Source organism: Lissotriton helveticus, chromosome 7 (genome assembly GCF_964261635.1).
Source record: "Lissotriton helveticus chromosome 7, aLisHel1.1, whole genome shotgun sequence".
Taxonomy (NCBI): domain Eukaryota; kingdom Metazoa; phylum Chordata; class Amphibia; order Caudata; family Salamandridae; genus Lissotriton; species Lissotriton helveticus.
The window spans coordinates 1,202,459,984-1,202,485,276 of record NC_136068.1 but is presented as its reverse complement, the minus strand read 5'-3'; the positions used below and the strand labels follow the sequence as shown (position 1 = coordinate 1,202,485,276).

General features: G+C 45.1%; 1 long non-coding RNA gene across 2 annotated transcripts in view; it reads left to right on the top strand.

Annotated features, from left to right (window-relative positions):
• Positions 1–25,293, top strand: part of LOC144770120 (uncharacterized) — a 558,291-nt gene that overhangs the window by 226,562 nt on the left and 306,436 nt on the right. Inside the window, exon 4 of one of the 2 annotated variants that reach the window (XR_013598801.1) lies at positions 24,207–24,377. The exons of the other annotated variant lie outside the window; for it this stretch is intronic. This is a non-coding gene — a long non-coding RNA (uncharacterized LOC144770120). The remainder of the gene's footprint in view (positions 1–24,206; positions 24,378–25,293) is intronic. 2 annotated transcript variants of the gene reach the window in all.

Here is a 25,293-nt window from a genome sequence, read left to right as displayed (position 1 = left end):
CTCTCTCTCGATGTCCAGACAAGTCAACGCCGTCTCATCCTCCTGCTTCAACGTACTTCGCGTTCTCAAAAAGATCTTCCGCTGGATCCCCTTCGAGACAAGAAAAACCATTACCCACGCACTGGTCACGAGTCGACTGGACTATGGTAACACACTTTACGCCGGAATCACTACAAAACTACAGAAAAAACTCCAGCGCATCCAAAACGCATCAGCGAGACTCATATTAGACATCCCGCGCCAAGACCACATCACCGGACATCTAAAAGACCTCCACTGGCTTCCCGTCAACAAAAGAATTACTTTCCGCCACTCACCCACGCTCACAAGGCCCTCTACAATCTAGGACCCGAATGCCTCAACACTCGACTGTCCTTCTACAAACCCACCCGCCAACTAAGATCGTCCAATCAAGCCCTCGCCGCAGTCCCGCGCATCCAGAAATCCACCTTGGGTGGCAAATCCTTCTCCTTCCTGGCTGCCAAGACCTGGAACTCACTCCCCACCCACCTCCGCCCTACTCAGAACCATATCTCCTTCAGAAAAGATCTGAAAACCTGGCTATTCGACAAATAATACACCCCTTCCCCTAGCGCCTTGAGACCCTCTGGGTGAGTAGTGCGCTCTACAAATGCCTGAACTTATTCTTAGAATACCAATGAAACTCTCATAAGTGTTTAAATAGGTTCATACCTCTAGGCTGGGTGGATGTGTCATGAACCTGGGGAGGAGAAGGGGAGACAGAAACAACAAAGGCAATACTATCGCATTTGCAGAAAAGGGATACAATGAAAAACCTCGCATGAGGTCTTACCTTAAATTTGTACCAATGTACTCCCTCAGAGGGTATGGACAATTAGTCCCAGGCTGTTAATATACAAAAATGACAAAGGTTATATTATGTTACCCGAGTGTTATAAAAGCGGGCTTCGGAAGAGTTCGCCTAATCCTCACCCGCGTAGGAAGCAGGTTCCGCGTCTTGTGCTGGCTCTGCCCTCCGGACGCCAGAGCCACGCTTCCTACGGGGTTTTCTAAAGTGAAATGTCATCCGTATAGAAAGAGGACCATCCTTGTTGGGGAAACTCGTGTTACGAGTATGGGAATTCCTAGACTTATGTGGCCTTTAAAATTGTTTTTGGCTCATTCCGACAGTAATAAGTGATATTACATACGTATGCACTTATTTAACTTGTAATGGTGAAAATTGTAAAAGTTATTAATAAGGGCAGGAATTTCGATTAAAAGACATCGGAGGTTTTCATTTCTCAACACATCTTTAATGACATCATGAAAGGCAGAGTAGGCAGAAAGATGCACTAGTTGTCTTTGCGGGCACATGCGCATATCAGATTTTTCGGGACTTCAATTTGGAGTGTCCTAATATGCTGGAAATTCATCTTTATGTACACACTGCTATAGGGCCATTGATCTTGAACTTTATATATGTGTATGGTCAACTTGTGATCAAGTGGGTCAGGGTAAGGAACCTAATGTGCATGTTTACCGAGCGAAATGGTGCCATGAAATGTCATCATTAAGCCCATGTTTGTTAGTCTTTAGGCGATCTACCCAACGTTGTTCTTTCTCATAAAGTATTTTCTCTGCGTTTGGGGTACCTTCTGGCAATCTTTCAATGACGGTCCATTTTAGTTCCTCGATGCTGTGTCTCAACTCTACAAAGTGGGAACAGAGCTTAGTTGTGTTTTTCTGGAGCCGGATATTGCTCTTATGTTCCCCAATCCTTAGTTTTACCTTTCTGAAGGTCATCCCAATGTACTTTTTGTCACAAGGACAGGTAACCATGTAAATCACCTGGGATGAATTACGGTTGCTGTGTTGTTTCTGAATCCATTTGAACGTTGGTGTCAATTGTAAGGTTTTTGTAATTGACGTGGATTTGCAAGCCAAACATGACCCACAGGGATAATGTCCTGTTACTGGAGCCATTTGTACATCTCTGGTTGGTTTCTCCAGGATTGATTGTCTTGGGCGGGTATGTACTAAAAGATCACGTAGATTTTTAGTTCGTCTGTTGGCAAAGCGTGGTTTTGGCCAATTATATTTTCCTGTATTCAGGATGTGCCAGTTTTTATTGATTAGTTTATTTACTTGATATGTCGCAGGACCAAAAGTTGTTACACATGTCATGAGGTCCTCTGTTGTTGTTTTTTCACAGGTGGTTAAGAGGTTCTCTCTGGGTTGGTTCTTTGCCCTCTTGCGACATTTGGATATAATTGACGGTTTGTACTGCCTTTTTAGAAGTCTTTCACTGAGTTCTTTGGATTGTTTCTGGTAGTCAGTCATCTGACTGCAGTTCCTTTTGAGACGTAAGAACTGGCTGTATGGCAAGTTATCTCTTAACGGTTGAGGATGGTAACTTTTATATAATAACAAGCTGTTCTTGGCAGTAGGTTTTCTGAAAGTTTTTGTCTCAATTTTGTTCTCTTTTATGTAGATGGTTAGGTCCAGAAAATCGATGCTTTCTTTGTCAACTGTGTGGGTAAAATGAAGCCAGCGGTCTCGAGTATTGAGCCACTCCATGAATTGGTTCAGATCTTGGTCATTCCGCCAAATTAGTAAAACATCATCAATATAGCGCTTCCAGTAAAGTATACTGGAAGCAAAAGGATTGTCTGATGTAAGGACATTCTTAGTTTCGAAATTGCTCACGTAGAGTCCTGCCACCGAAGGGGCAAAGGCACTCCCCATCGATGTACCATGGCTCTGTAAGAACAATTGACCATCATATTCAAAATAGTTTTCAGTTAATGCCAGCCGGCAACATTCAAGGACAAAATGTATGGGTGTATTAAAGTTCCAATCTTCCATGAAGAGAACATCTTCTAGCATTTTCAGTGTCTCTTTCTGAGGGAGGCTCGTATATAGGGATTCCACATCCAGACCCACTAATAACATTGTGGTGGGGTCAAATAGTTTGTCTTTCAGTTGATTCAGCAAATCCCTTGTATCCTTCAGGTAAGCAGGTGTCTTTTGGACTAGTGGTTGGAGAAATTGATCAGCGAATTTAGAAAGTGGCTCCAATATGGATCCAATGCCCGATACAATCGGGCGCCCTGGCGGGGGAATTTTGTTTTTGTGCGTTTTTGGTAGAGAATAAAAGAAAGGAATTTTGGGGTCAGTTGTTATTAAAAATTCCGCCTCTTTTTTGCTGATCCATGCGTGTGTCTCAGCTTCATAAACCATCATCGCAATAGTAGTTTTCAATCTTGGTGTCGGATCTGAGTTGATTTTGGTATAGAATTTTTCATCCGCCAGTAATTTCAGACATTGATCTCTGTATCCGTCTTTTCCTAGAATGACTACACCTCCACCCTTATCCGCGGGTTTAATTACGATGTCTTCATTAGACTGGAGTTCTTCCAAGGCTTGACGTTCTTGTCTGGTCAGATTTTGGAAAGGTCTTTTGACATCTCGTTGAATTTCATCGATTCCTGTGAAGATGGCCTGCTCAAAAGCTTGAATTTCGATTGGTACCACACTGGTGGATGGGGTGAATGTGGACTTTTTACGGAGACTAGTATCTCCATCATTGACTAATGGTGGGGAACCAGAGAAATGTGCTTTAAGTTTGAGTGTTCGGCAGAATTCTGATAATTCGCATTTCAATTTGAAAAGGTCCAGACTGGGAGTCGGTACGTAGCCTAGTCCTTTATTGAGAACACGTTCTTGTTCTCTGGACAATGTTGTTTTACTTAGATTCACTATTAGTGACTCGTTTTGCTCGTTCCTGGCTTCGCCGTTGTCATGCTCCGAGTTTGGACGTTCATTTGTTGATCTTGCCACGATATGTTTCTCCTTCTTCCTCTTTGGTTCTGGCCCCTCAATAAAAAAGGGTCCTGGTTTTGGTTGTTCAATCCTTGTAACGGCATGCCCATCATGTTTTGCATCTGATGTGTGCCTTGATTGTATGGGTTCATCCACCTTGGGTATGGTTGCATATATGGCTGGAAATATTGCATTGGGGGGCCCATAAACTGTTGTATAGGCCATCTGTTTCCTCTTCTTTGCGGTCGAGATCGGTAATTTCCTTTGCCTCTTCTTTGGCCCGAATCTTCGGATCCTGTCTCTGATCCTTCAGAGGAATTCCATCCATCCGATTCATTGTCTGGATTGGAATTGGTTGTTTTGTAATCTGTTTTGCTATATGGATGCATTTTTTCCTGGCTGAACTTTTTGAGATCTTTACTTAATTTCTGTAATTTGTTCTGCATCAGGTAGTCTTGGGCTTCCGATAGCTCTTTATTTATTTCTTCCAGTCTTTTTTTATAGACAGCCGGTTGTATGCCTTTTTTAAGCTCAGTTTCGCAAGCTTGTATCTGTGTTAACAGGGCTTCAGACAGTCGTCTGGCCGTTTTCACTATCAGAACAAGGTAATCAATAGTACATTTCCACGAGATTGCCGACCAATCTCTTCTAAAAGCTAGGTCGTGGAGAAAAATTCTGGGTGCATTAGTAATCCAGAGGCCCCTTGGTGCTGTTTTAGAGCGCACGTATTCTGCCATTATGATCCCATGACTAGCAGTCCTTATTTGTTCTCGTTTTTTCTCTGTGAGGCTCTCCCAGTCATCAGTCTGAGCCAAGGCTTGGACCAGATCCGGATTTTGAAGTAACGGTTGTGCTGCTAGTATCTCACTAATAGCGCTCTCTGTAAAACTCAAGCCACTTGTATCCTCCATAGTGAGTGTTCAGTAAATGTCTTAGTTTCTTGACAAAAGTCAGAAGAGGTTTCCCGCAGCTGCACGCTGCTTATAACGTGTTTATCAAAAGGAGGGAAGAGGAATAATTGTCCTATCGGTTCCCCAGAGCATATCAATTTTAATCAAAATGGATAGGACACTTGTAACCACTTTGCCAGGAGATATATGTTGAAAAACCCTCATAAACGCCGTGTTTCTCGAGTAGCGGTTTATCTTATTCTCCGCCCCACACTAGCGTTGTGGCATTAGTCATAGGGTTTGACAGCTTGTATCATGCCAGCCTCATTCGAGCCAATCTCTGGTGTATCGTGGCAGTATCCAGAGATCTCCAGATGTTACCCCACTGGTAGGTTGTCAAAAAAGGTAAAAATAGTCTCCAATCAACAACCTAATCTTGATAACCTTATTCTGATAGTGAAAACGGCCAGACGACTGTCTGAAGCCCTGTTAACACAGATACAAGCTTGCGAAACTGAGCTTAAAAAAGGAATACAACCAGCTGTCTATAAAAAAAAGGCTGGAAGAAATAAATAAAGAGATATCGGAAGCCCAAGACTACCTGATGCAGAACAAATTACAGAAATTAAGTAAAGATCTCAAAAAGTTCAGCCAGGAAAAAATGCATCCATATAGCAAAACAGATTACAAAACAACCAATTCCAAATCAGACAATGAATCGGATGGATGGAATTCCTCTGAAGGATCAGAGACAGGATCCGAAGATTCGGGCCAAAGAAGAGGCCAAGGAAATTACCGATCTCGACCGCAAAGAAGAGGAAACAGATGGCCTAGACAACAGTTTATGGGCCCCCCATTGCAATATTTCCAGCCATATATGCAACCATACCCAGGGTGGATGAACCCATACAATCAAGGCACACATCAGATCCAAAACATGATGGGCATGCAGTTACAAGGATTGAACAACCAAAACCAGGACCCTTTTTTATTGAGGGGCCAGAACCAAAGAGGAAGAAGAAGAAACATATTGTGGCAAGATCAACAAATGAACGTCCAAACTCGGAGCATGACAACGGCGAAGCCAGGAAGGAGCAAAACGAGTCACTAATAGTGAATCTAAGTAAAACAACATTGTCCAGAGAACAAGAACGTGTTCTCAATAAAGGACTAGGCTACGTACCGACTCCCAGTCTGGACCTTTTCAAATTGAAATGCGAATTATCAGAATTCTGCCGAACACTCATACTTAAAGCACATTTCTCTGGTTCCCCACGATTAGTCAATGATGGAGATACTAGTCTCCGTAAAAAGTCCACATTCACCCCATCCACCAGTGTGGTACCAATCGAAATTCAAGCTTTTGAGCAGGCCATCTTCACAGGAATCGATGAAATTCAACGAGATGTCAAAAGATCTTTCCAAAATCTGACCAGACAAGAACGTCAAGCCTTGGAAGAACTTCAGTCTAATGAAGACATCGTAATTAAACCCGCGGATAAGGGTGGTGGTGTAGTCATTCTAGGAAAAGACGGATACAGAGATCAATGTCTGAAATTACTGGCGGATGAAAAATTCTATACCAAAATCAACTCAGATCCGACACCAAGATTGAAAACTACTATTGCGATGATGGTTTATGAAGCTGAGACACACGCATGGATCAGCAAAAAAGAGGCGGAATTTTTAATAACAACTGACCCCAAAATTCCTTTCTTTTATTCTCTACCAAAAACGCACAAAAACAAAATTCCCCCGCCGGGGCGCCCGATTGTATGGGGCATTGGATCCATATTGGAGCCACTTTCTAAATTCGCTGATCAATTTCTCCAACCACTAGTCCAAAAGACACCTGCTTACCTGAAGGATACAAGGGATTTGCTGAATCAACTGAAAGACAAACTATTTGACCCCACCACAATGTTATTAGTGGGTCTGGATGTGGAATCCCTATATACGAGCCTCCCTCAGAAAGAGACACTGGAAATGCTAGAAGATGTTCTCTTCATGGAAGATTGGAACTTTAATACACCCAGACATTTTGTCCTTGAATGTTGCCGGCTGGCAATAACTGAAAACTATTTCGAATATGATGGTCAATTGTTCTTACAGAGCCATGGTACATCGATGGGGAGTGCCTTTGCCCCTTCTGTGGCAGGACTCTACGTGAGCAATTTCGAAACTAAGAATGTCCTTACATCAGACAATCCTTTTGCTTCCAGTATACTTTACTGGAAGCGCTATATTGATGATGTCTTACTAATTTGGCGGAATGACCAAGATCTGAACCAATTCATGGAGTGGCTCAATACTCAAGACCGCTGGCTTCATTTTACCCACACAGTTGACAAAGGAAGCATCGATTTTCTGGACCTAACCATCTACATAAAAGAGAACAAAATTGAGACAAAAACTTTCAGAAAACCTACTGCCAAGAACAGCTTGTTATCATATAAAAGTTACCATCCTCAACCGTTAAGAGATAACTTGCCATACAGCCAGTTCTTACGTCTCAAAAGGAACTGCAGTCAGATGACTGACTACCAGAAACAATCCAAAGAACTCAGTGAAAGACTTCTAAAAAGGCAGTACAAACCGTCAATTATATCCAAATGTCGCAAGAGGGCAAAGAACCAACCCAGAGAGAACCTCTTAACCACCTGTGAAAAAACAACAACAGAGGACCTCATGACATGTGTAACAACTTTTGGTCCTGCGACATATCAAGTAAATAAACTAATCAATAACAAGCATTTGCAATGCAATAGGTCTCGCATTAGGAAAGTTTGACCTATTGGTATTGTAAATGACAAATTTTTTATTTATGTGTTGGTTTTGAAAATAGCAAAATTAATAGCTTTGTCATTTACAATGCCAATAGTTTTAACTTTCGCAAATGTGACACCTATAGCATTTGTAATGCAATATGTGTTGTATTTACGTGACTTAGATGTATTGATATTACAAATAACAATGGCTTTTAATTTTTTTAATAATTAATACTTAAATAAAAGGTATTGTAATTTATAATGGCAATAGCTTAAACTTTTGTAAATAACTTTTGTGAAGATTATGTTCAGTGTATTTTATTGTGACGAAAATCCAAGAACAGAAGTGAAAAAATTTAACATCTTTTTATGACATTTTGTAATAAAGCTTGAAACATTGACAGAACATATTTGAACCAGTTGTTGTTGAATGGTTGCACAGATTGATGCTGTGGTGGCGCTGAGTGATGTTGTGGTGGCAACGAGTGATGCGGTGGTGTTCAGTGATGCTGTTGTAGCGCATAGTGATGTTGTGGTGCCCCTGAGTGATGCTGTGGTGCCCCTGAGTGATGCTGTGGTGATTCAATAGATAGAGTGAGTGTGATAGATAGATAGAGGGAGGGCGATAGAAGGAGGGCGATAGAGGAAGGGCGGTAGAGTGGTAGAGTGAGGGCGTGAGGGCGTTAGAGTGGTAGAGTGAGGGCGTTTGAGTGAGGGCGTGAGGACGGTAGAGTGGTAGAGTGAGGGCAGTAGAGTGGTAGAGTGAGGGCGGTAGAGTGGTAGAGTGAGGGCAGTAGAGTGGTAGAGTGAGGGCGGTAGAGTGGTAGCGTAAGGGTGGTAGAGTGGTAGAAGTACAGGCTTACCGGACTCTTCGCATGCACCCATTCAGTTGTTGGCCTCTCAGCTGAGTCTGCCAACTAGACAACAAAGTGGAGGTGGGGCGGTTAACTAATGAGGCAGTAAAAAAAAGTGCGTTCTGAATTAGTGAGACCGTGGCAGAAGTGCAGGCTACCTGACTCTTCGCATGCACCCATTCAGTTGTTGGCCTCTCAGCTGAGTCTGCCAAGTAGACAAAAAAGTGGAGGTGGGGCGGTTAACTAATGAGGCAGTAAAAAAAAAATGCGTTCTGAATTAGTGAGACCGTGGCAGAAGTGCAGGCTACCTGACTCTTCGCATGCACCCATTCAGTTGTTGGCCTCTCAGCTGAGTCTGCCAAGTAGACAAAAAAGTGTAGGTGGGGCGGTTAACTAATGAGGCAGTAAAAAAAAAATGCGTTCTGAATTAGTGAGACCGTGGCAGAAGTGCAGGCTACCTGACTCTGAACTATCCCCCAAAGTGGGTCATCACACTGCCCTCCAAAAACAAACAAAGGGAGCTAAGCATGCATGCAGAGAGGCGAGTGAGAGACTAGGGCTGCCTGCTCTGTAAGCATTAGAAACAAAAGTGCGTGGCAGAAGTACAGGCTACCTGACTCTTCGCACGCACCCATTCAGTTGTTGGCCTCTCAGTTGAGTCTGCCAACTAGACAAAAAATCTCAATTTACTAAACTACCCATAAAACGGTAATGGGATCCATGCCTCGTGCGGCGGGGATTATTCAAGCAGAGTCCCGCTCGCGGGCAGATGTCAGAGGGGGCGGGGGTGGGATGCGCGCGCTCTGGATGAAGTCGGCCGAGCTCTTCCTGAGCCCTCGGGTCCCGCTCCTGCAATCAGGACATGCCGTGGATCACATAACACGAGCAAGACCAGCAAGTAGCACAAATTGATGCGGAGACCACAAGTCGCAGCCGAGGGCCTGAGTGCATTTCTTCTTAGAGGGTGGATTTTAAGTTAAACACATAGGAGGTTACCATGGGAAACACGGGAGAATGAGGTAGCATGAAATGGAGGAAATCTAGAAGGTTATTAACAGAAGCCGAGCTGCAGGTTACTTTGGCAGTGAGGCAAATGTTGTTTAAATAAGAGGGTCCGGAAATATAAACTCACTCTAAAGAAAAGAAATAGGGAGATGCTGCAATTCTCAGAGTAATGAGCTCAGAATGCAAAAAAAACAAGTAACACGGGGCGAGAACGTTAGCAGCCTTTAATGTCTGATGGTGGTGTAAGCGAGACAAATGTTGGTGTGCGAGGCTTCCTTTCAAGTCGGGTGGGGGTGCGGGGGGCGAGCGAGTGGGAGGGAAGGGGCATGGTGGTGTGCGAGGTGAACGGGATTTAATTCACCAACCTCATAATTTTCACCAACCTCATAATAATTATGGAATAAGCCGATTTTATCTGGTTATTCAGTCTGACTGAGGCCTACAGGCTAAAAATTGCGAAAGCAAGCGCTAGAGCGGTTTAAAGACTCTGCCTCATGTCGGGCTTGTGGTGTCTAATATCTGCCCCTCCACTCGTTACTGTTAGTGTCTTTGTAACCGAGTCATATAACAGAGAGAGAGAAAGGGTGGATAAAGACCGAAGGAGGGAAAGTGGGCGAAAGGAGGAGGGGAGAGAGAGTGGAAACTAAGAGAGGAAGGAAATGATAGAAAAAACTAGGCAAATATTTTATTTCACTGAGCCTTGAGTTCAGAATGTGTGTCCTACAGACACATCTTGTGGAGAATTAATAGATCACAATGTTGCTCCATCTATAATAAGAATGTAGACCGCATAGATTTGAAAGCCTCAGTCAGTGAAAGACCACAAGGTGGGTGTGCACGGAGTGTGTGAGGAATGACTGCGAGCCTACTCACGGTGTAAGGACAGCAGATGAGGAACGAATGGTGAAGGATACCAGTTAACCTGTTTCAATCATCAAGCAAATGGCAAAGCTATCAGAAGTGAAAGTTCACCAAGTAAAAGGGAGCATGGAGGCAGCAGGCAGTGAACATTAGCCAGGTAGATGTAGAACACAGGGTGAATTAATGAAAGTTCGCTTGTAAGTGACAGTAGTCAATACAGCTGTTGCCTTTGCTCATCTAAGCAAGTGTAGTCATAGGGAGCTGGGTTACCACCGCTCAGACCTTGGTAGCTTTTCCAAACTGATGATGAAAGGCTACCGACTAAAAATGGCTGCAAGCTTAGAAAGCCATCTCTAGTATTGTTCAATTAGAGATTTCACCTAGGCCAGAGCACTGGAGCTGCTGTAGCACTTGTCCTGCCTGACAGGGAAGATGAAAGCCTCTCCCCTGCCAGTGGCATCTTTGCTTACATCACTGCTCCTTGGGACTGAAGGTTATTCAACTTCTCCTACATTTTCCGGAGTCACAGCTTTTTCTTGCTGTTGTCTCTCGATGGTGCTCTCCTTTCTCATGGTTTTATTTTTAGATGCAGTGATGCTGCCGGGAGTTTGCCTCAAAGGCAACGAGAAGCAGTGGATGTATGCTTGCATTTACTGTACCGACATTTAAATAGCAATTTACTGTACTCTTTCTGGAAATCTCGCTCTTAGGCCTTGCTCAGTGTATTCTCAGAGGCTTGGCAGTAATTAGGGTGGAAAAGCAAAGCAAAAGACAAGTAAACGAGGGTTGTGGCAGGGTATTGAATACCAACAACTGGACTTGCTGTGTGGAAACGGCTGTGTATGAAAATGTATATTTACGCCTTGGCACTCATTTTCCAATGTTTGAACCGATTTTGTGATTAATATCCAAATTGCTTATTTAGTGAAGATATTTTCCACTAACCATTCGTGTCTAAAATCTTCTAATTTGACTGAGCATGAAGCTCCGATCCTTCTCTCTGGTTCCGTGCTGACATGTGTGTTGTTTTTTTACATTATTCACCATGCGAGCTGGCCCCATATGACTAAAAATCATATTTAAGGGCCATTTTATAGACTGTGATAGTGCTATAAAAGCAAGGCGGATGCTTTTTTCATACAATTATTTAACTTACACGGTTGGACCAAAATGTTAATTTTCCAAAAATCGGGGACCCCAGCACACCCCTTTGAATATGCAGGGCAGTTTGTCATCCTAGCGAACTCACTTGTATTTTGTTCGCGCTGGAGTTAACTTCACCAGTCGTTGTTTCACTAAGTCTTATGGTGAAATGAAGACGTTGCGGGCACTGTGTTTGCCAGGAGATTCCCAGTGTGTGAACGTTTTGCATAGGTGTTTAACATTGTGTGCTGAGGAGGTGGCATATCGTAGAAGGGCCCAACCTAATGTAGACTGCGTCTTAGTTCTCCGCACCATGGCATTTAGCACCGGACCCCGAACTTTGTGGCTGCCTGAGTCGCAAGAATCAGTTTTGTCGAAAGCATGCGAAGTAAACACGACCACGTTATTTAAATTACAAAAAAAAGCTAGCTGTGTGCTTCTCGAGGTCCGCTGCGCAATATCCCTTGCTGACCTCTAACCTGGCAGTGTTGCCTGTTGGGGGAGGTGGGGGCGATGGCAGTTTAGAGCCTCTCTCTTTACGGCCACCTGGTCAGCTTTTGAGCCTCACAGCCCATTCATTGTGTGTCATTCAGCTGGCATTAGAGGCTATCCTACAGGGGCGGCAGCTTAGCACATGCGGGAGCTTATGGCTAAGAAAACATTTCCCTCACAGAGAGAAGGCAAAGGAAAAATCTATTATTTATTTTTTATGGGTCGAACTCAAGTTAAATCTAGCCTGCAAGAGGGAGAAAATCGCCATAAATTGAATGATGGCACAAACACTTTGAAGAGTGATTTTGAAAACGTAAAGGAAAACAGCTATAACATTAAATATCTACGAAGGAACAACATGAAATTTACTGTAAAGTACGAGGCATGGCAGAGTGTGAGGCATAGAAGAGGCAATCAGATAGGTAGGACTTTGGACTGAAAAAAAAACCAAGGCAGCGCTGGGAGGGGGGCTGGGCTGGGCAGAAATGCGAGTGAAGTGTGAAGCAGTGGGCGGGGAGGCAGGAGCAAATGGTATGGGGAGCCTTTGAAGAGCAAGCCAGAAACACCAGGGGGGCAGAGAAGCAGATTGCCTAGGAGGCAGGCAGAAGGCTTGGGCTCGTGCATGTGTACACGCACTCGATGAAATCCTCTTTTTGGGAGACCTTAGTTTAAGTCTTGGTTTCACTGCTATAGACTCGTCCTATTCCATTCCTACGGAATGGGAATAGTCCGAGACCTAAAAACTGGCACATCCTGAATACAGGAAAATATAATTGGCCAAAACCACGCTTTAACAACAGACGAACTAAAAATCTACGTGATCTTTTAGTACATACCCGCCCAAGACAATCAATCCTGGAGAAACCAACCAGAGATGTACAAATGGCTCCAGTAACAGGACATTATCCCTGTGGGTCATGTTTGGCTTGCAAATCCACGTCGTTTACAAAAACCTTACAATTGACACCAACGTTCAAATGGATTCAGAAACAACACAGCAACTGTAATTCATCCCAGGTGATTTACATGGTTACCTGTCCTTGTGACAAAAAGTACATTGGGATGACCTGCAGAAAGGTAAAACTAAGGATTGGGGAACATAAGAGCAATATCCGTCTCCAGAAAAACACAACTAAGCTCTGTTCCCACTTTGTAGAGTTGAGACACAGCATCGAGGAACTAAAATCGACCGTCATTGAAAGATTGCCAGAAGATGCCCCAAACGCAGAGAAAATACTTTATGAGAAAGAACAACGTTGGGTAGATCGCCTAAAGACTAACATACATGGGCTTAATGATGACATTTCATGGCACCATTTCGCTCGGTAAACATGCACATTAGGTTCCTTACCCTGACGCACTTGATCACAAGTTGACCATACACATATATAAAGTTCAAGATCAATGGCCCTATAGCAGTGTGTACATAAAGATGAATTTCCAGCATATTAGGACACTCCAAATTGAAGTCCCGAAAAATCTGATATGCGCATGTGCCCGCAGAGACAGCTAGTGCATCTTTCTGCCTACTCTGCCTTTCATGATGTCAATAAAGATGTGTTGAGAAATGAAAACCTCCGATGTCTATTAATCGAAATTCCTGCCCTTATTAATAACTTTTACAATTTTCACCATTACAAGTTAAATAAGTGCATATGTATGTAATATCACTTATTACTGTCGGAATGAGCCAAAAACAATTTTAAAGGCCACATAAGTCTAGGAATTCCCATACTCGTAACACAAGTTTCCCCAACAAGGATGGTCCTCTTTCTATACTGACATTTCACTTTAGAAAACCCCGTAGGAAGCGTGGCTCTGGCGTCCGGAGGGCAGAGCCAGCACAAGACGCGGAACCTGCTTCCTACGCGGGTGAGGATTAGGCGAACTCTTCCGAAGCCCGCTTTTATAACACTTGGGTAACATAATATAACCTTTGTAATTTTTGTATATTAACAGCCTGGGACTAATTGTCCATACCCTCTGAGGGAGTACATTGGTACAAATTTAAGGTAAGACCTCATGCGAGGTTTTTCATTGTATCCCTTTTCTGCAAATGCAATAGTATTGCCTTTGTTGTTTCTGTCTCCCCTTCTCCTCCCCAGGTTCATGACACATCCACCCAGCCTAGAGGTATGAACCTATTTAAACACTTATGAAAGTTTCATTGGTATTCTAAGAATCACAATAAGACCTTTTCTTTAATGTGACTTTAACTCTGTTACGATATCATAACAACAAGGGGCTATGACTTCGCCAAAAGCTCCACAACAGAGCCACGTCTCAGCCTCAAGTTAGCCCACAGTATACTTACCTAAATGACCTTATTGAATGACCACTATACCTTGAACGTATAGACTTGCCTTTGACTAGTCCACCTTGCATAGCACGTATATGTGTATTTTCACCTGAATGACTCGATTGATTTACAGCTATACCTTGACCGTACAGACGTGCCTATGCATTAGTCTTTGAACGGTTTTCGACTTACCCACGTGATTATAACATCACAGTAAGCTAAGTCAAACACATTTTTTCACTATATCGCTCCCCCCTGTTTGACTCGCCACGAGTGTTTCTATATAGAGTGTTTTTCGAATGTATCTTAAGTTAAGCATCTGTGTAAAATTCTGAGTACACAATAAGAATGTAAACTATATATGCATTGACCACTGTAATTTATAAGCCATATATTACCCCTTTTTTCGTTTTTAGGTGGAGAATTCTGAACCACAGTGGGTAAGACTATTAAGTTTAAAAACCCATCTACTTCACAAATAGTGCAAGTATTTTAGACTTTGTATGTGTTTTTCTGTCCTGACGAAGGCTCCGTAGACCTACGGGCCAAGCGAGCTGAAACATGTTGACGTACTTAATTGAAGAGATATGCTAGGGACCATTCACTCAGTCCTGAGAGCATACCCACAAATTCTTTTTACTATAGTTGTCCAACGACGTGAATAAAGATTAGGTTGTTGATTGGAGACTATTTTTACCTTTTTTGACAACCTACCAGTGGGGTAACATCTGGAGATCTCTGGATACTGCCACGATACACCAGAGATTGCCTCGGGTGAGGCTGGCATGATACAAGCTGTCAAACCCTATGACTAATGCCACAACGCTAGTGTGGGGTGGAGAATAAGATAAACCGCTACTCGAGAAACACGGCGTTTATGAGGGTTTTTCAACATATATCTCCTGGAAAAGTGTTACAAGTGTCCTATCCATTTTGATTAAAATTGATATGCTCTGGGGAACCGATAGGACAATTATTCTTCTTCCCTCCTTTTGATAAACACGACCTGTAGGAACGGACTACATGATCACCTAGTGATTGATGTTTTGGTGCTCACAGCTGCTTTGTACCGGAGAGTCAATCTAGAAATGTTGAAAATGGCAATGTATATGCACATAAGCGGCGTTCATTTGTGTTCACTGTACCCCTTGTTGTAAGCAGAACGGATATCGCTAAACCCTGACTGTATTATCCCGCCAGCATAGACCCATGCACACACGTACACGACAGCCATTTTAGGCACCATGGCCTCTCTGCCCATTTGTTTCCGGCACCCCTCCCCGCGCGCACTGCTCATGCACATAAGCGGCGTTCATTTGTGTTCACTGTACCCCTTGTTGTAAGCAGAACGGATATCGCTAAACCCTGACTGTATTATCCCGCCAGCATAGACCCATGCACACACGTACACGACAGCCATTTTAGGCACCATGGCCTCTCTGCCCATTTGTTTACGGCACCCCTCCCCGCGCGCACTGCTCATGCATCGGCCACAAGACCCTCTCCCTCTGCGTGACCCTGCTCTAGAAGTAACCCTCCTGCTTGACCCACACCCCCCATTTCCTCCCGAGAACACCCTTCCCCTCAGCTGACGACCCCCCCCCCCCCCGGCTGCACTTGGCCTCTCGACCCGGTCCCAAGTCCTAAGACCAAGCCTCGTGAATGTACACCCCCCCCCCTTTTTCCTGCCCAGCATGACAAAACCGTGGTACACCAGCCGAAGTGCCCGATCTTATCGCCTGCCCAACCTTTGATCTGATCATCCCCTCCTGCCCTCGTGTCCTGTAGGAATGTCCGGCTGAGAGACCACAATCTCTTGTTACATTCAGGAGGGGAGGATGACATCTGATCGACTGGTATGGGAATAGGCCTGAAGCTGGGATTCCAAGCATGTTTTTTCCTACTTCAAAGTGTCTTTATTGTAATAAGGAATGTTTGTGCATCATAAACATGTGTATAAAAGACGAAGCCTCAGAGAAACTGTAGTGTGGGAGGAGAGAGCACCTCCTGAAGACACTATGCGAGTGTCCGAAATGACAGGCTCTCCTCATGAGAAATAAAACTCTGTTCTTGTTTTCCTGCTTCCAGCGCCCGTCTCTTTATTTGGTAATTGTTCAAGATGGGAACTAAGAGGCGTCCTGCGCCAGCAGCCTGGGCATCAGGTGTGTTATGGGCTGACTTTTCCACAATTGGCGTCCCAACGCGGGGCCCATCAGCGACATAAGGTCCGGTAAGAGAGGTCCAGACGATGGGGTGAACATCTAAACGATTGGAGTATACCTGCCTTGAGAGGGCCCTCGTCCGGCTGCCGATTGAATGAACTTCACCGATTCTGAACGGACCTCTCTCAAGTGACCTACTGTCCTGACTGGAATCCCACAGGAATGCTGCGGTAAAAACATGGAGAAAGAGAACGATTGGGCGCTGGAAAAGGGAAGGCGAAGAATTGCCCACACGGTCTGGTCCGGGTAAGGTTAAGTAGGACGTCTTTACGTCCGATTGGTAGGATGGCTTTATCCATCTGATTGATTGATTGATTGTACTTGAAGTATTGGTTCCCTTTGAGACATTTTCTATTTGCAAACAGCGATGAATAGGAACGTTTCTCTCTCTTTGCAAATAGTTAAGGATAGGTAATGCAGACGTTTGTCCCCCATTGTAATCCGTCATGCCTATTTTTCTCCCCACTGATTGTTTGTTATCGATTTTTATCGATTATTGCTCTTTGAGATATTCTCTGTCTACAAACAGGGAAGAATAGAAATATTCTGCCCCCCTTTGCAGATAGTGAAGGATAGGTAATGCAGATTTTTGTCCCCGTTGTAATCCGTCATGCCTGTTTTTCTCCCCATTGATTGATTGATTGTCTGGACATTTATTGTTCAAGGAATAGTTTTTTTTAAGGTATCCTCTGTTTGCAAATAACGTAGAAAAGAAATATTCTGTCTAAATCTTTACAAGTAGTGAAGGGTAGGTAATACGGACCTTTGTCCCCCGTTGTAATCTCCCGGGCCTATCTACTCCCCACTGATTGGTAAACTAGTTCCACCCGGACCATTTATTAGAGGTAGGTCATCTGGCTCGACCAGAGGGCACCCCTAATAAAAAGGACATATGCAACAATAACGAAGTAATAACCGTATCCTGTTAACAGAAACTTTAGCATGAAACACGCTAGGAAAAAAAAGGGAAGAAAGAAATAAGAAAGCAAAAATCAGTAGGCCACTGATGAGTTTTTGATTTCGCTACAAATAAGAAAACGTTAGAAATAGCTCACGATGAAACACATGATTTCGCTAGAAATAAGAAACGTGAAGAAATAAGTCCGTAATAAGAAACATGAAAATGGTGAGAGAAGCCAAGCTTGACATCACGGCAGCCACAAGGCAACCAGGCTTCGCCACCCCTCACTGCTCCAAACATGTCTGTCCCACCGCCTGCCACGCCCCAATAACGGTAACATGAGATAGATACAAGTCAACAGATACCTACCCCCATTCTGGAAACTCCCGAAGTGCAACAGGTTCGCGGCTACGCCCATCCGGAAGACGAGATCTTCGGCATGAGTAGGGCGGGTCCTGCTGCCAGCCGTCGGCCGGAGGTCGTCGAGTAAGGTGGGCCAAAAGAGGAGCCGAGGCCGACGGGATCCGGGCGTCCCCTCTTCTTTCTTCAATAATGGCTGCGACAACACGGGGGGGATGTCTTGCTCATGCCACCGACCCCCCCCGCTCGCATCTCCTGGTCCAGCCACGGCCTGGTAGAAGCTCCCCGTCCGGCCCTGAAGCGGCGCCTTGCAGGCCACCGGGGGGGGGATGTCTTGCCTATGCCTCCGACCCCCCTCCCCTCTCATCGCCTGGTCCGGCCATCATGAATATTAGCGCCGAGAAAAACGGCGTGGGGTGCGCTGGGAGGGAGAGGCGGCGTGAACGAGCCTCTCCCACCTCCCCTGGTGGAGGCCCCCAGCGGCACCCCCAACGCTCCACTCACCCGACGAGGGTTCGCCCACTCGTAAAATGGCGGTCGACCCTGCTGGAGCGGGCCCGGCGTGAAGAGATGGCCCGGTTGCTTGTTGATTAAGAAATGAGTCCCACCATCATAAGTGTTCTCCTCGACTTTGAAGATTCTATAAGAGCCACGGGGGCCCCCGACCCCCGCAGACACCCCCGATGGGGAATGACTGCCATGATTGCCCGTGGAACGATAAAAATGTAGCCGCGAGACATCGGCGCTCCCATGCTGACGCCAGCCTCAGTTTGAATGACTAAAATCCTGCAGACTACAGTTCGGATCAGTTCCGGTGAAAACCCAGTATGACCCGGTAGAAAAAATTGTTGCCTCCCTCCCCCCTTTTGACTGATGGTTCATACGGCCGATCCTTTCTGTTGCCCTTTAACGGAACTTTTGGACTGCCGAAAGAGGCTCTGGGCCAACCACGAGTTGGTGGAGATTTTGACTATGCCTGGATCTGCCTGGCTGCTCCCAAAATGGCGCTGGTACAAATGAAACTTTCAACTCCTTGTTGTACCCCGATTGCTCAGCCTTGGTGTCATGAAATATGTATGCAGTTTTTAAACTCAATGAATTGATATGGGATGGGTACTGATTATGTGTTCGGACAATGAATTGAAGTGAGATGGGTGCTGATTGAACATTCGGACAATGAATTGTTGTTGAGTTTTGGCGCACCATGATTATTGAAAGTTTGAATTTCAACACTTATGATACTCGCTCACACTGAAATTCCGATATGATTTTATTGCACTTGTCGCACTTTTTATTATGAAATCAACGACCACCGACTCCATTAGGTTTTCCACTAATAAGTATCCCCACATGTACAGTTCTGGCCGGCCCACGGGGTTGTAGGCCCGTATTTATGCACCGACATTTTCATTAAAGATTTTTGGAAAAAGCAAACGAAGTTGTCACGCGTAAATTGGTAAGTTTCGAATAAATGACCACTATTTCCGATATAACTAAATTACAGGTGAAATGGCTCAGCTCGATTAGTTAAGGGTTAAAAAGTATAGTACGCAGAAATATTGCAAATATGAACGGTCCAGGTTTTTGTTGTATGTGTTTTTCATTTTTGTGCAAGCCTAAAGCAACTGCTAAAGATCCTGGTATTTAGCCAATACTTTATATGCTACCTGTGTCAGGAAAGTTGCTTTAAGAATGCCCCTAAGTCGCCCCGAAGGAGTGCCACCTGTAGTACGAACGACAACGACACCGTACCACTGTAGGTTATCCCTTTTCTCCAAAGGAGAGCACGAACTCGCTCCCCACGTTGCACCGACTGCCCTTTGTTCTGACCCACCCCCCTGCACACGATCCGTAATATCACACTTGGGCGACCTATGCTATCCACAGGCTTCCGATAATCATCTCTCCCACACTAAACGGTCCACCTGGGCTCAAACGCCAAGATGGCAAGGACTGCATCCCGTGGAGATAGGCCGAGTATGTAGTAAGTAAAAGCCTTTTCGAGTTTATGCGCGCTGATGTGTTTTTAAAATGCTGCCCCCGCCCCCCCTTCTTTTTCCGTCTTTTCTGCAGGTCACATCGGAAGAAAATGATGATCTAGTGGACAAAGAGGTGGGAAAAAGGGACTCGATTATGGTGCCTACACACTACGAGCGAACAATGACTATTTCTCTCCCTGAACTTAGCGCTTGGGAGGACAGCCTGAAGCGGAAACTACAAAATATGACTTCGCTTGGCACCCCGAATAATACAACCAAGAATGACATGCATTAATGAATTAATTCCTACGTTTAACTAAATAGGGAAAATATAAGGAATATTCCGAGGTGGGGTTTACCCGAGTACCCTCCTCTTGGAGGACTAGGAACGTTGCCAGTGTTTAAAAATCTACTACCTCCTTTTCGCACCCTCATAGACATGAAACTCAAAGCTGCCCTATTGTTCTCCCAACTGACACCTACTGTTGCCTCAGCCCACCGTGAGCATTAGCCCGACCAGGGTAATTCTTGACCAATTGCCAAAAGCGTAGGTTTGCGCAACAAAAGCCACCAGTGAAGGCAGCCGATGATAAAAAGAGAAGAAAAAGGTAAAAAGAGCTTAGGATGCTAAGGATGCGCAGCATACAGGAAGAGATCATTTCTGGCCAATAACTGTTCTATGTTTTGTCTTGGATTTTTGTAAATAATACATGTACTGTCTCCCCCGCCTGAGTTTGTGTGTACGTAATGTATGGATCTACGTCGTCCCTCTGCCTGTGTTTCCGTATTACTTGACCCCTGCTGTTCTGTGTTGTGTGCGCACTGAATGGCCCATTATTGTACACGTTTCTCTCTCTCTCTCTCTCTCTCTCCACTCCACTCCACTCCACTCCACTCCACTCCACTCCACTCCACTCCACTCCACTCCACTCCACTCCACTCCACTCCACTCCACTCCACTCCACTCCACTCCACTCCACTCCACTCCACTCCACTCCACTCCACTCCACTCCACTCCTCTCCTCTCCTCTCCTCTCCTCTCCTCCTCCCCCCCCCGTTCCCTCCTCCCTTGAATGGTAACGTTGTGCCCCACCCACACACCTAATTGGGTCTCTTCGAACACAAAGGTGTTCGGCAAAATTGACAGAAACTAAAACGATTGTAACTTACCATATTACTACCTCTCCTTTCTGCAAAACGATAGAACCCGAGTTGGTAATGAAAGAAAGGACAGGTAAGACGACTGATGTCCCCTAATCTGACCTTTTTATAGGGGGACTACAACGTCAATGGTCTTCTGTTTTTCAGTTCATTAGAAATGCAATTCCCAATGCCCAGATTGCCTCACCCCTCTGCACTTAAGTGCGGATGTCCAAAGCGTCCTCGCTTCCCCCGATTGACCCCAGCCCCATATCAGCTATCCCCGAAGCGTAATTGATGACCTTGATTAACCGTCGCCCCCCAAGAAAAGCATGTTTAACCTCTGCCCCCCCTCTCATGATGATAACCCCCTGCTTGCAAGAGTTAGTCGACCCCGAAGGGAAATGTAAGATTGTCAGTACTTGGGTAAAAAAAGGGTCGAGTCTCTACCTAAGGACTCGATTCCGAGTTTGATATAATACACTGTCGATAGGAGTCCGATTTCTCTCCACGTACGTCACGAATTAACGCCAAATAGGCTTACGAATTCAGTGGAAATGCCCTCCTACATACTCCATAAGTGATGTCTTCTGACTGTGACCGATGAACCTATCCCCCACCTACTTAGGATTGGGGACGGAATTGAGATGTATAAATGTCTTCTCCTGCCAGTTTTTCTAAAACTTGTTTTGTACCCATTCAAAGATACAATTACCGGAGGAGAGGAGCCGGACGTGACGCACAGCCTGGCCACAGATCATGAAGCACGTGTGACCGCGACCAAAGGTGGAGTCGCAGAGCAACGAGACGCGGGACGAGGCACCACTCTCAAACTCGGCAGATGAAGGAATGAGGGGCTGCCTTGAAGCCCTCGATTTGCTGACCCACTCGTGCCTGAAGTCCCCGTCCCTTTTGAGCCCGACTGATGGGCCTGCCTGCTCGTCGTCCTTTGCTCCTTTGGTCCCTTGGTGTGTTCAAAGATCTGATCCCACTCCGCCCTCTCTTCCCTTGATTATTCAACAACATCACCCTTTTCGCGTAACTTTTGACTATAGAATAAGGTTTTGCCACGGAAGAAGAAAGACACGCAGGTGCCCAGCATGAGGCACCCCTAAAGAAGATCAGTTAGGAAACAGGACTGTGATCTAACAGCAGAGGACTGATCGCACCCTGCGACGCGTAAGGATGAATCCGAGCTGGACCTACAGCTCCACCGCCGGTGCTCAACAGCGCCAACAAAAGAAGACGGACTCTGTTAAAAAGACATTGTGACGAAGACCCCCCCTTCCTGAACTTTCTACTCACCCCCTTGACTAATTGCTTGTATCGAACTGAATTCCTCCCTCAACCATTTTGTATTGCTTTCTAAAATGTTTCATCGGTCACTCATGTATTTAGTTTTCCAAAAGTTTCTTATAGCACTGACAAGACCCGAAGGTATCAGAGTACTTTTACTGTATGTTGATGTCACCGGAGAGAAAGTCTGAACTTGATTCTATAATGTTTCGGAACATTTTTCTTGATTGACCCCGACTAAGTATTATGCCGATCTCTAGACTTGTATGAATAACCCAACAAATGTAAAATCATATGTACCGCATTCCGCCAATCGTATCGACTGTATAGAAATGAACTAGCTTATGTAAAAAAGCGGCGACTGTTGAAAATGGCAATGTATATGCACATAAGCGGCGTTCATTTGTGTTCACTGTACCCCTTGTTGTAAGCAGAACGGATATCGCTAAACCCTGACTGTATTATCCCGCCAGCATAGACCCATGCACACACGTACACGACAGCCATTTTAGGCACCATGGCCTCTCTGCCCATTTGTTCCCGGCACCCCTTCCCGCGCGCACTGCTCATGCATCGGCCACAAGACCCTCTCCCTCTGCGTGACCCTGCTCTAGAAGTAACCCTCCTGCTTGACCCACACCCCCCATTTCCTCCCGAGAACACCCTTCCCCTCAGCTGACGACCCCCCCTCCACCCCCCCGGCTGCACTTGGCCTCTCGACCCGGTCCCAAGTCCTAAGACCAAGCCTCGTGAATGTACACCCCCCCCTTTTTCCTGCCCAGCATGACAAAACCGTGGTACACCAGCCGAAGTGCCCGATCTTATCGCCTGCCCAACCTTTGATCTGATCATCCCCTCCTGCCCTCGTGTCCTGTAGGAATGTCCGGCTGAGAGACCACAATCTCTTGTTACATTCAGGAGGGGAGGATGACATCTGATCGACTGGTATGGGAATAGGCCTGAAGCTGGGATTCCAAGCATGTTTTTTCCTACTTCAAAGTGTCTTTATTGTAATAAGGAATGTTTGTGCATCATAAACATGTGTATAAAAGACAAAGCCTCAGAGAAACTGTAGTGTGGGAGGAGAGAGCACCTCGAGACGATACCTTGTTGTCCGATCTGATGTGTTCTGCTCCGTCGGAATAAAACTTGTTTCCTGTCTTCCTGTCTCCAGCGCCTGCCTCTTTATTTGATAAACTTCGTATGGTATTAGAGGCGTTTAACGCCGGGCAAAATTACTTAAGAAACATCGACTAAATCGCCTGACCATTTTCCTGACTTTCCTCAGAAAGTTAGTGCTTTTTATTGGTAATTATTAATTTAATGAGGCTGCGTGCGAGCAAGAGAGCGCACACACCAAGGAGTGAGGTGAGCTAGAATTGTTCTGGCACATTTTGTTGCATTGCCTTTGAAAAGACACTTGAAATTCCTAACTTCCCATAGCTGTGTAGTGGCATATGAATCCCTGGAAGCCAGACACCAGCCATTCGCTTAGGAATGACTTTAAGCTCTTTGCCTCTTTTCTATGTTCAATCAATCACCACTTACTTTAGCATGTAAGTGTTTACATTACCGACAGTGGCCTTCGCCTTCAATGCATAAGAGCTTTAGTTACTCCACACCCTTAATTCAGGCAGCGTATTCAGTGTTGGAGGAGGGACTGTTCTTATTCATTTATTCAATACATTTTGCGTTCAGCATTTCGTGTTTCACTCATCCCTTGTTGGATGCTTTGTGTGCTCAGAGCATACGGTGTTGCTCACTCAAGCTTGATTTATTAAGCATAATAATGGCAAAACGTCTTGTCACGTTCTGAACTGAGAGTCACCTCTATCATAAAATAAATATTTTGTAAATTTAACTGTTCAGAACTTCTTTCTAAGCTGTCAATCGCACAATGGAATTAAACTATGAGAAAAATGGCAAGTTGCTGCCACCGAATGGCATAGCCTGGAATATGTTAATAGTTGTAAGTATGTCAACAATTCCGAAAAGCACGAACACGCTGAATTGGAATAGAGTAGACATTTTTTATAGGATTGCAATGTTGTGTTGAGAATATTTCTCCACTCTGCCTCCCAGTTGTATCAGTGTTTTCAGCAGCACTAGTCTGTCACATAAGTTCCAGAAATCCCTGTATGCCTCCTTACCCCTGTTAACCCGGAAAATAAACCTAACACCTATGCTCAGCATGTGCCGTCATTTCTCAGGCGAGCTCCAGTGACGTGGCCAACATGCAACAGAAACTCACCCGTTCTCCTTCCTTCGCATCTTCTCACCTCGTCACAAGCAGAGGAGAGAAGTGGGCAGGGTCATGCTCATCCATCACGGAGGCGCTCTCTACAGATGGTGCAGGTTACTTTGAAGCCACCAAATCACAGGTATTTGAAGCCTTAGATTGTGGGGTTAATTGCATGTCATGTTTCCAGAGTGTCCGCCTGACAGGAGGCACTGCCCTTTTATAAAGCCTGTACTTTTATGGTGTGCGAAGCACAAAGTTGTGCAGAACTCCACGGTATCTCACTGAGTTTTTATGTAACTCCGCTGAATTCCACCTAGTAAAACTCTGCGAACTACGCCCACCCCTACGAAGAAAAGGAAGTTCATGTTCTAAACGGTGTTACTCAATCATGTAGGGTGCTCCACAGTTTGGGGGCCAAGTGGGCTATTGAGCAATCTCCCCATCTAGATCTGATCTTAGGGACATTCAGCCGATGTGCCAAAGAATATCTGAGTGGCCTACGAGGAGTATATGGGGAGGCTAAAGATTGTAACAACAAAGTACCTTTATTGTGTAGTGCTCAGTGCTCGGTGCAGAATGGGCCTTGAACTGCACCCGCTGCTCCACCAAGAGCCAACGCAGTTCCACCAGGCCTTTTTTGGTGACTGGTGCCTCATGATGTTTGTGAGGAGGCAGGCAGCAGCTTTTTGGACATCCAGTAACCTCTTCTGAACATATTGGGGGGAGCCAAAGTACATGGAATTGCCATAGTGGAGGCATGCGATTACCAGGGCCTGGAGGGTCAGCCTTCTGGATGGAGGGGCAGGAGGTCAAGGGCCTTCCTCAGCATTCTGAGAATGCCGAAGCAGCTAGCTGTGACCTTTTTAGCTTGATGGTCCATGGTGAGCTTGTCATCCACTTTGACACTATGTCTAAAAAAGGAATCCCTTTGGGAAACAGTAATCGCACACCAATTTCTCACTCCTCACTCAAACAACAGAAGCATGTCACAATAGCCAACCAAATATATGAATGTTTATTCATTAAGTCAATGTAATTCATTATAAATCAATTAA